The 12,423-nt window shown below is 36.9% G+C and overlaps 1 long non-coding RNA gene across 1 annotated transcript; it reads right to left on the reverse strand.

Annotated features, from left to right (window-relative positions):
- Positions 1-2,552: 2,552 nt before the first annotated feature.
- LOC139193292 (uncharacterized) lies at positions 2,553-5,167 on the reverse strand. The gene is made up of 2 exons (XR_011577685.1): positions 3,112-5,167; positions 2,553-2,959 (listed from the first exon to the last, which is right to left on the reverse strand). It is a non-coding gene; the product is annotated as an uncharacterized lncRNA (long non-coding RNA).
- Positions 5,168-12,423: the final 7,256 nt, after the last annotated feature.

Genomic DNA, 12,423 nt, shown 5'->3' on the forward strand with positions numbered 1-12,423 from the left:
ACTCGGCAAGCCTCTTCACTTATAACAACAAAAGAAAACCACCTTTGAAAGGCCACAAATCAAGGGCTAGACATGATGATGTCTCCCTTTTTCTTTGTCCCTTTCTTTAGCCAAAAGTAGATGTCCCTTTTTTTAGCCGAAAGTAGCTAGCACTCCACATGGTTGAGATGAAATTGTTGCCAACTCATAATTATATGAGCCAATCACAACACTTGCTTCCAGATGATGTTGTTTGACAATTGCATGAATAACATTTAAATCATTACTTTAGGCAAAGTGAAAACAAAAAATATGACAACTTTTTAAGACATGCATGATAAAGATAAAGTTCCTGTTTGCCCAATACATCTAAAATATATCTTGACAATTACAATAGAAAAAAAAAATAACACAATACACCTTTAGGGGCGCGTAGCGCCCGTAATGCAAAAATGCCTCTCGCATGCACGTTAGTGCGTGTGGAGAGGCTAGTATTGAATAATACAGAAGAGACAAAAAGATGTTGGGCTATAGTGAAATTCAGAAATTAGTGATTCATGGGAGGCAGCGTTAGGGTGTTTGTGGTGCTGGTCTTTGAGGGTAATTTTAGAAGAAACATGGTGAAATTAGAAAAGGTTTAAATTAAATTCTTAATGGAGTGTAGATAAAAATTGGGATAAACTTAGAGGAAAAGTGATTATATGATTGTATTTCCAATGAAAAAATTGACTAAAAAAATATTGAAGTTTTATTAAAACATGTGTTAGATTACATATTTGATTCTAGTCATTTGATGTATATTTAATTCAAATTCAAATTCTGTTTTTGTTTTAGAGTGATGATAGACCCACCCCATTATCCTATTTTCCCACCCACATTATAATTTCACCCACTATAAAAAAAATTTAAAAACTAAAATCTTATTTCCCCACCCACTATTATTCCTAAAATAACCTTATATCACATCACCACCTCTTCATTGTACTCTTTGCACCCCAATCCTTCCCTCAACTTCCATTAGCAGCAAAATCGGTTAATTGGTAGCCATGGTTGCGAGTAAGAGGACAAAGTAGGGAAGAAAGAGTAGCCTGTGAAGGACAACTAAGCCTCTTCCCCCTATCATCCCATCCCTCTTCCCCTTCCGCCTCTATTTTCAACCTTGCCAACCCAAAATCCCTATTGAAATGATACAAGGGCAAAATTCCAGACCCACCCCATGTTCAAGTTTTAATTGTATCTAAGTATTAGAACATGAAATGAATTTCAGGGAAAAAATGACACAAGGGCAAGGGAAGCCTACAGTGAGGCTACAATGAAAGTACTAGAACAACAACAACTTGAATTGTGGCTCAGTTGTGGCGGTTGAAGTCGAGCAGAGAGATGAAATGAAAGAGAGAAAACTAGAGACAAAGAGAGAGAGACGGTGAGGGAGAGAAAATGGGTAGGGTTTAAAAGTCTTTTTCTAGAAGGATAAACATGTCTCTAATATTTTCATTAAAATGTGGGTGAAGAAAGAAGATAATGAGGTGGGTTTATCAGCACTCTTGTTTTAATGTTTAATGTATATTTTTATTTAGTATCACCCACTAAATATTTTGAATTTATTAATACAAATTTTAATTTATTAACTTTTTTTTATCTTCAATTATATTCTTATAAATGTTGAAACATCCCAACCCAGAATGTCCACCATGTCCACCTGGACACCCACATCGAGCTATGCTAATCGACAACAACATATAAGTTATCATGCTTGCATATCCATCATTTGAGTCTCCAACAATTATTCCAATAATTACATATCAAATTTGACCTATGGACGAATTTGCAAGCATACAATCAGAAAGGTGAAACGGCCATAAAGTGATGGTGTTGTGGAAAGTGCAAGTAAATTAAAACCTAAAGTAACTAATACTAGAGTAAGCACATGAGCGGGGTTGAGCCCTTATCACTGGGTGAATAGCATTTATACCGTAATGAGAAACATCATTAACATCAGCTTTTGCCAGAAATCCTCGTCATCACAAGAACTCTACCACTAAAATCCTAAAGGAGCAAATAATAAGGGTGAGTGGGCCTAAAAATAAAGTTTTGAAAACTTTTTCCAAAACGGGTAACCCCTCATTGTAAACAAGTATATAATTTTCCGGAAATAATAATACTACGTAATATTGGATAGTACCCAACAAGTACAGTAAGTTGAAGAATACATGGTATGTACACAACAGTCGTGTGACAGCATAAGTCCCTGCTCATTAATCTACGTAGTCACACAATTCCATGGCAAAGGTATTCTAATAATGGAACATGTTGGGTGTAAGTTTTACATTCTAGTACTACATCATGTGAAGTTGATGCTAAGTGCATCACATACGAGTCCAAACATCTAACCTAAGGACATGTTGACACCTAACTCTGGATCAAAAGTGAATGTAAATAGTGCATGTGAACACACACATGAAGTTGGTCCTTGACCTAGGACTGTACAAATATCTAAGAGGCATCGTGCAAACAATTAATAATGAGCAAATAAGATGAAAAAATGTCATGCCACAACTTTATGCTTACAAAAATAGTATAAAAAGTCTATTTGGAAAGCTAAACATGGCTTGTCACATCAATGGATACAACAGATGATGGTCCCTACACATCACTACCAATTATTTCAAAAGGTTTTACAGACTCAGGATTTCTTGGTTCAAAGACTTGCCTAGACATTTTACCACTCAAACAGGAACTACAAATATGTTTATTTATACCACATGTGTAAGTAATCTTGGAATTCGAAAACATACTATTTAACTTCATTGGTACGATTCCGGAGCCTATGATGCCACAAAAATGCCTTTATTAACTGTCCCAGAAAAGCTTTTGGAGTAGACTGCAGCTGTTCATTATACTTGAAGAACAACTGTTTGGGGATGTAATACAGGCCTCCATTACTCTTTCCTCTCATGAGAATTGTCTTTGTTGCTTTGTCCTGCACCCAAAAATTATACTCATCAAAGATTACATAAGATTTGTTATCCCTACACAAAATGTAAATAGATAAAAGACTCGCTGCAAGTTCCGGAACATGCAAGACAATATAGAGATGTAAAGGTTTTGAAGAAGTTTGAATTGAGGAAAAACCAGTATTCTTCATAGGAAGACACTCTTCACTTCCAACAGTTATCTTTTGATCCCCTCAAATGGTGTAATTAAACTCAGATCTGCCATATCTCCTGCTATATGGTGGGTTGCTCCAGTATCCATAATCCATACTTGACTGGTATTGCAATCTGGTGAAGCTTGTGCAGTCATTGCATTGATAGTTGCTGGTGGTTGTGCTCCCTGAAAGGTATAATTGCTCCTATGAAAGCAATTGAGTACATGTCCTCGTTTGCCACAGATTTGGCATTCTAACAGATGCAGGCATTTGTTCATTCATCTAGTAGCAGTTAGGAGTACTGTGCCTTCTCTTGCTACATATTTGACACTCTGGAATTATGTTAGACCTCTGCCCTTTCCATTCTATGAACCCCATAAAGATCCATCTTTATTTCCAATAGATGATCGATCAAAACTTCCATTATTTCTATTTGTAAAACCACCTGAGTTGTTTCCAAAATTTTCTCCATTGCCTCCATCAAAACCTTGGCCTTGAGTTGTATATAGGACCATTGTATCATCCATTGTCTCTTTGAGAATGAAACTGTTGAGGTATATTTTTCCTTGAGTAAAGTGACCTCTAGAAGGGCCATTTCTATTTCCATTGAATCTTTGAGACTGTCCAACAAAACCATATCATCTATTTGATTGTTGTCCACCTTCAAAATTTCTTGGAAAGACATCTCCTTGGTAGACTTGTCTGCTAGCTCCTGTTGTAGATGATTCACCTTGATGAAATTGTATATTAGCTCCAGCAATAGAGGATTCCCCTTGACAAAACATTCCAGTCATTGGTAATTGCATAGAGGTTTGAAGTTCTTTAACTGTCTTCTCTGCACTAAGTGGCTGTGCATGAAACTCTTTAAGAGTTATAGGAGATTCTCTATCAACTATTACCAGTCCTCATCATGTTATACTCAGAAGGTAACCCTGCTAGTGCAGCAACAATAAGATCATTATCTTATATGCTTTCTCCAGCAACAAGTAACTGATCCTTTAGATTTTTCAATAGAATAAGGTACTTCTCAATTGAATCATCTCCCTTCTTAATGGTATGAAGTTCAGTCTTCAAGTGATTAATTCTGGCTCAAGATATAGTGGCATAATGATCAGATAGCTAAGTCCAAGCTTCATATGCAGTCTTGCTACCAACAACATATTCAATTGTTTCATCACCAAGTGTAGTAATTAACAGACTTAACAGTGCTTTATCAGTTTCTATCGAATCACGATATGCCTAAGTAAGTTCTTTGGTAACCCCACTTTGTCGAGATATCACATATTTTGGAGGACAAACATTGCACCCTCAAAATAGTCAAACATAGCTTATCCTTCTAGCACAGATTGAAATTGAAATGATCACTTTGCAAAGTTATCATCTTGCAAACGGATAGTGACCATGCCTAGTATACCATCAATTCGAAGAGGTGTAGAAGCCATTTGTATTATCAATGAAATAGTAATCAGATACTCTTCAAGAAATCTCAAACATATACTATCGAATTTTCAATTTTTCAGATCAAATCACAAAAAAAAAAAAAAAAAATTTAATGCATCCATGGCTTCATGCCTTCAACAATTTTCAAGATTCAAGATTCTATAGCTAGTAATCAATCAAGATTCAACACTTTGCACAAAGATTTCACAACTTCACAGATTTAAATCTTCTTGCCTTTAACAGATTTCAAGATGCAAGTTTTCACACTTAACTATCAAACAAACAAGAATTAGCTTCGTGCGTTAACAAAATCATCAAAACACTGAAATATTCTGGAATAATTTAGCCAGATTCAGCTCAAATTCAGGAAAAATCACACTTGAGATTGATCACTGACAAGAAATTGAAGATCCCACCGCATTGATGCAGATCACAAAGCTCACATATCCTTCAGAAATCAGCTTATTTCACCTCACCTCCCAGGTAAAAGACGAACCTGAGCTGGATACCATATTAACAATCCAACAGTAGTGACGAAATGAAGAAAACTCAGAGTTGCAGTAATGGAAGCTGAAGCGATACTAGAGAGAAAGATGGATATTTCTGAATATTGCAATGTATAAGAAGATATTTACACTTGTGACTACTACTATTATGGTAACTTGGAAACTTAATAGCCAAGTAAGCTCCTAACTACCTAACAATCCAAAGCATAGGATTGTGACACTTTTCCTAACACAGATGATGCTATGTGGCATTTATACAGTTATTACAGTTAATAAATTGCTCTTATATATTTGTGTCCCAAGTTAGGGTGTGTTTGGAATTGCAAAAACTGCTTTCAAATAATCAAAACGTTTTTGGAAGCGTTTGACATAAATAACTAGCAATGTTTACGAGTTATGAAGACTGTATTTAGCTATCTTTTGGAAGCACTAGAAAGTAATATTTCAAAGCATTTGGATTCCTGAAAAAAGTTAAGGTTCCACCATAGAACTAATTGGCAATATGGAGAGTATCTCAACTTACTTATAAGCACATGTAAGGTCTCTCCTTGCATTCATTCTCAACAATTTTTAGTTATTTTTTGTTATACTTCTTATAAAAAGTGCTTCGAACATAACTACTTTACGTTTGTGAGAGATTTGTGGAAGGTACTTTTACAATGAAGTGTTCTTTCGAATGAGCACTTGGTAGGTGCTTCTTCAAAAAGCACGGCAAAAAAAGCACTTTTTGTATCTAAATGTGCTTTAAGTGATTCTAAAAGCCTTACAAAACAAGTGTGTAGCATACAAATGCAATCCATGTAGCATTACTTGCACCCAATAAAGAAGCTTATATATGAGAAAACATATGATGGAAAGTACCTGCAAAAAATAGCTTGTCAGCTATCCATAAATACTAAGATACAAATCAGAGGTGCCATGACCGCAATGTAATCCACAACTGGCTTCTCACTACTAAAAACATTCCCCAAAACGTAGCAGCAGCAGAAGACAATTGTGCTCACAATAACTGCCTCAGAGAGTGATAGAAACATTGTGGCCCATACTGTAATGATTCGTCCCGAAGTTTACAGAACGTCAAGGGCAATTTTGTAAATTCACTTTGATTGGGAGATATTTTGTCATGTTTGCTTTTTGGTCTTAATTGGTGTGCCCAAGGGGGGCCTACCCTTTTGGTTTTGTCAACGGCGGAGTATCTGTGAGTGGATCATTTCCAAAATGCATGATTTTATTATTAGAAATGCATACATGAAAAACATGATTTTATGACTACGTTTTATGAAATGTTTATAAGTAAATCAAATTTACACTTTATGAAATATCATGCTTTATTGAATTTACGTTCTTTGAAATATTTATGATTATATATACTTATGAACATGGTGATGATGTTTTGAGCTAGAACGCTCCTATGGATTTATGATATGATGTATGAGCTATTGAGCTCCGATGAGATATATTTTGGAAAGACCATGTTCTTGATTTTCTATGCTTACTTAGTGGTTATTCATAGTATGTGCCTTTGGGCAAATGATACTTGTATATGGTTTCAGTCAAGTGATGAAGAGCCTTTAAGGCGAATGATATTTCTATATGGCTTCGGTTGGGTTATAAAGGGCCTTCGGGGAAATGATACTTTTATATGGCTTCAGTCGGGTGATGAAGGGCCTTCAGCCAAATGATGATACCACTACTAAGCATACTATATATGATATAAAAGGTTTTATGGCATGCTAGGGTTTTCGGAAAACCTATTACTTATTATGCTATATGAGTTTTCTAAATCTGAGGGTTAGTACGTTGATGAATAACTATTTTAGTGTTACTTACATATAATTTTGGTCCACTCATGTTTTGTTTTGCACCCCCTTCAGGACTTAGAATCGAGGCGTACAATCCCGGTGTCAAGGAACTCTCGCATCGTATCTTCTAGTCCTTTCGGTATAGGACCCATTTCTTTGTTCGTACAGTTTTATAATATTCCTTTTACAATGTTCTGGATTAGTTGTATGCTCTGAATACGTTCCACAATTGCATATTCATTATAGTTATATTTACGAGTTTTGTTTATGTTCGCTCTTTTTTCATAGTTCTCTTGCATGTTAGTCTGGCTTCGTCACCTGAGGGTGTCAGCCAACATGTGCCTACCCTGGACTTTGGAAGATATCGGGGTCGGGCATGACAATTTGGTATCAGAGCATGGATTGTTCAGAGCATACTTCGGATATTCGGTTACTGTTGTAGTTGACACCATATGGATGGCACGACTTCTGGATTTGGTACCATTCGGCGCAGTTATGCAAACCTTTTCCTATCCTGAATTGTCACATTCTATTTGAAGTACAAATTTCATGTAAGGATTGTGCCTCATCGGTGACGAAATGGATTGTTGGACGACTTTTAACAACGAACTGATACTCTGCGACATGTGTTCCCTAGGAATGGCAAATAGAGTCGGATTTACATTGAAGTGATGTGAAATTGAAAAATATCAGTAAGATGAAGTCTAGTTAAGGCCAGTTGATGGTTCGAAAATGTGATGTTACTATGCGACATGTGTTTCCTAAGAATGGCGGGCTGAGCTGGATCTACATAGAAGTGTTGTGAAACAAAAAAATCTTAGTGGGATAAAGTTTGGATAAGACCAACTTTTTGACAACACTTCTATGTAGATCCAGCTCAGCCCGCCATTCTTAGGAAACACATATCGCATAGTAACATCACATTTTCGAACCATCAACTGGCCTTAACTATGTGATATGTGTTCCCTAAGATTGGCGGGCAGAGTCATATCTATATGGAAATTTCTTGAAATATCTGAAGTTCATGTTAGAGACAGTGAGGAATCACCAGTTGTAAGCATAGTTTAACAAGTGTTAGTTTGGTGGGATCAAATCAATGTTCTCGGATTTGTCATTCCGGCTGAGGAAATTAGTGTGGACCCTCAGAAAAAATCTCGGCGATTGTTCTATTGGCAACCTTCTTACTTACTCCAACAACGAGGTTAAGATCACAAAACATCGACAGTCAGATGTACACCAATTAGATACTTTTCTTAGGAGACTCCTTTGTAGCAAATGCTATTCTTATCAATTTTCAAAAAGGTTGCGACCGTTGGAAATTGAAATCCTCACAAGGTGTTGTTAAATGTGAAATAACTTTGGTCTTGTCACTTTCTATCGGCAGTTCTTAATGATTCTTTGTGCATAGCCTTATTCCTTTTTGGCTAGGGAGCAAGTCAATCTTTTTGACAACAGAAGTATTGTCGCACTTGATCATTGTTTTTACACTTTTCGATGATATCGATAAATTTTGAATTTTACGGTGATGTTTTATTGAATGTTTGGTTGCACGCTGATGCAGCATGACCAAGTAACTCATGTGCCTCTTGATGGTTAGAACCGTATGAAATGAACCATATTATCTTTTACCTTGAGCCAATGGTTACCGTCATACTTGAAAATCTAATGACACCCTTTCTTTGTAGAAATTTTGTGGTATGAAGGTTGGGAACAAAAATTTTTGGTGTTTGGAACATCATCTTACTCATGCTTCTGTCCCTACTTTTCTTGACGTTAATGGTGAGTTTTGAGCCACTCGTTTTACATCCTTTCACATTTGGGTTGTTTTCTAATGTAGCATGGGAAATTTATCGCCTATGGTCCCGGGCATCTTGAACCTCACGGAAGGAATTATCTTATTCATGACCTAGAGTTGGCAACAATTTCCCTTGTTGTAAAATCTGGTGATGTTTTCTCTACAACAAAAAGTGTTACATCCTTTCTGACCAATAAAGTTGTAGTGAGTTTTCACACAGAATGAGTTAAGTTTGGGACGGGATAGGTGCATAGAACTCATCAATGATCTTGTTTGCATTTTTTAGTACCATCTTGGTTAGGTAAATGTCGTAGCTAATGTTGTTAGTCAAAAATCCCATGGACAACTTACCTTCATCCGAGTTATCCATGTTCCATTATCATTTTCTCTTTGAGGAATTGGCTTTGCTTTGGCATCCAATCCACAGTGAGTATTGTCGGCTCACTCCTTAGTCAAGCCTATATTGGTAGATTTTGGGTAAGAAGCCCAAGAGTTTAATCAGTAATGTGAGTGTTTGAAGGAGAAAATGTCAGATGACATGAGACAAGATTTGAAAGTTTGAGGAGTTGGAACTCTGTTGATAAGAAACAAATTGTTCTTGCCTAAGGGTGAGGAAGTTATGAAAAAAGAAAATTCTTTATGAGGCTCACATTTCATCGTATCCCATGCATGCTGGCAGTACTAAATTGTACCACTTTTTTCGTCCGCTTTATTACTGGTATTATATGAATAGGATATCGATGAATATGTGAGTAGCATATGATTACTAATAAGTGGAAGCTGTGAGATGGAATCCATCGGGCTTATCTCAATTTCTTTCTATTCCTGTTTAGAGGTGGGAAGAAGTTCCCATGGTTGTCCTTCTTGGGTTGTCGGGGACCCACTGAGGATGTGAATGGAAATGGGTGAATGTCACCATAGATTTCTGGTACAAACCACCTTGTACACGTGGAGACTATGACGACGTTTCAGTATTTATTGATCAACTCACTCGTCATTTTATCTACCAATCTGTGAGGACTATACTTCGACCACTTGGCATAATTCTTCAGTTTAGACTTTTTTAGATCAACGTCTCGATTAACATCAATTACGACCGTAATCCTAGGTTCACCTCCTGGTACTGGAAGGCATTCTAGTCAACTTTGGGTTCATGTTTACCCTAAAACACTTAGTATCATTTCTAAGCAAACAGACTGTTCAAGAAAACCACTCAGATTCGAAAGTTTTAGATAAGATCATCAGTCATTCAATCACCCATTATCACCCTATTGAGCGAATCATTGCTACTGGTGATTGAATATCCTTGAGGTTATCGTTGTAACAGTTGTTGTGAATATTGGAATGGGAAAAAGGTCTATGTTAACATCGATCAGATTACTTGAAAGTACCGATCGAGTCGAGTCCATTCTCAACCATCTCGACTTGCCACCACGTAATCAAGTTAGGTACATACACATGTTCTTGCATCAAAGCTATGCATTCACTCCAGTTATCTGATACTTTAGATTTGTTGGACTTGTTTTGACCCTTAAATTCTTTAGTGTTCTTTTAGCCTTCTCTGCATAACCGTTCGTTAAATCCAAGAGGAAGTTTCAACGAATCGGTTCAGTTAGGCTTTATGAATCACATTATTCAGTTATAAGGTGTGCCATCATTATTGTACCTTATCGTGATGCTTTCTTGAAGGCTATGGGTACTAAGTTATTGTCCAGTACTGCATTTCATTCTTAAACTGTTGAACAATCTGAATAAGCTATCTAGACCTTGGAGGACGTGTTGTGTTTATTCGTTTTGTGGTTTCAGCATGATTAGAATTTTTACAGATCTCTTTTGGAGTTGTTTACAACGATAGTTTTTATTTTCGATTTGGGTATGGCACTATTTGAGACATAGTATGAGAGATTCTACCGGCAACACTTGTTATACAGAAAAGTATTGCAAAACTGGTATTCAAAGGATCCAAATTCAATATGGGAAACTGTATGCTTGATGTCACCTTGTAGTTGGACAAAATGATAATTTTGCACACTTGGGAAATTACTACTTGTTTATCGAGACAACAATGTGTTGTCGATATTGCGGGTTGCAGACTGTAATATCGATGGCTTATTCATTGTGTTCGTTATGCAAGTGGATAGGTAGACCTGTCTACGGTAGTTGATACCGATTAGTTATTGTTTGGGCTCGACCTAAAGACACAAACACCTATTTTTTGGGTAAAAGCATTACGAATGCTTAGGCGAGACCTATTTTCATTTTCGATTTTAATTCTCAGTGCAAGTATTTTTTTAACTTACTTTATTATAGTTATATATTTGTGTTTTTGACGTTACAAATGTTTGGGTGAGTCTTTTCCACTTTCAGTTTTAAGTTCCATATGAGTTTTCATCTTCTATGTTAGTACATATCTATTTTGATGATATCTTCTTATGCGTACATATTTTTGACCTTATGTTATTATATATTTTCGAATTTATATCTTTATAAAGTATGATTATACTTTTATACTAATGGGAGAAGAAGGTATGAGCTTGGAGGCATGAAAGAGAAAACATTGCAACCCAATCGCGATGGTTTGGCATATTCTCTTTGATGCAACCCTGACTTGATTTCTTCTTTATATATATATATATATATATATATATATATATATATATATATATATATATATATATTCTTCTTCCTCTCTTCAAGTTTTTTTTTTACGTATAACAAGTTATTTCAAATTTTGAGGACAAAATTTTCTTAACGGGGGGTAGATTGTAAAGACACGTCTTGGAGTTTACAGAACATCGAGGGCAATTTTGTAAATTCACTTTGATTGGGAGATATTTTGTCATGTTTGCTTTATGGTCTTAATTGCTATGCTCAAGGGAGACCCACCCTTTTGGTTTTGTCCCTAACCCCTTCCCTCTTCTCCTCTCCTTCTCTCCATGTATTCCACCCAAAAGTCTCACAGCTCTCTCTCTCAAACTCCCCCAGCTATCCTCTCTCTCCTTCTCTACAAACTGAGATCACACCACCCTCATCGCAGCGGCGAGCACACCCACCATAACTTTACGCTAGTCACGAACCGCTGCCATGTTGGCCTCTCCCTCACTCCTTACCTCTATCTCTCTATTCTTCCTCGACAAGCACCGAGATGGTGCAATGGTGAACTCTGGCAAGTTCTACCTTTTCCCGACTAGGTCAAACTCGAAATACCATCGCTCATTCTTCATTTTCAACGTCTTGGTTGGTTTTAAAAACTATAGGTATGCCTTGTTGACGTATTGTGACAAAAAACAACTCGGGAAGACTTTCCCAGTTTTTTTGCGAGAACCCAACACTTCCAGGCCATTTTTTAGCCAACTTCAGCCACCACACGTCTCCAAATTGGTACAAACCTCTTCTTCTCTTTCTAAGCTTCATTTTAATGAGCTCGAACAGAGCTCTAGAAGCTTTGCCCAGATTCTGGTCAACCCACGGCCTGAAACTAGGTCAAACCGACTTGAACACAAAACCTGAATTTAAAACTAGATTCAAAATCAGCCCAAAATCCAACTAGGAAACAGGCCCAACCTAACGACCCAAAACCTAAATCAGACCCAGGTCTAACCTGACCCGGACAGGTTTTAAGTTTCCAGGTCAGCGAGTGGGTCTACATGTCAGTTCATGCGTGGACGCTACCATGGCGGGTGCATGGAGCACACCCACCTTCGTCGAAGGTACTGTTCTCCGTCGCCATCGAAAAGAATGATTTTATGACTA

This window comes from Malus domestica, chromosome 17, assembly GCF_042453785.1.
Source record: "Malus domestica chromosome 17, GDT2T_hap1".
NCBI classification, from domain to species: Eukaryota; Viridiplantae; Streptophyta; class Magnoliopsida; order Rosales; family Rosaceae; genus Malus; species Malus domestica.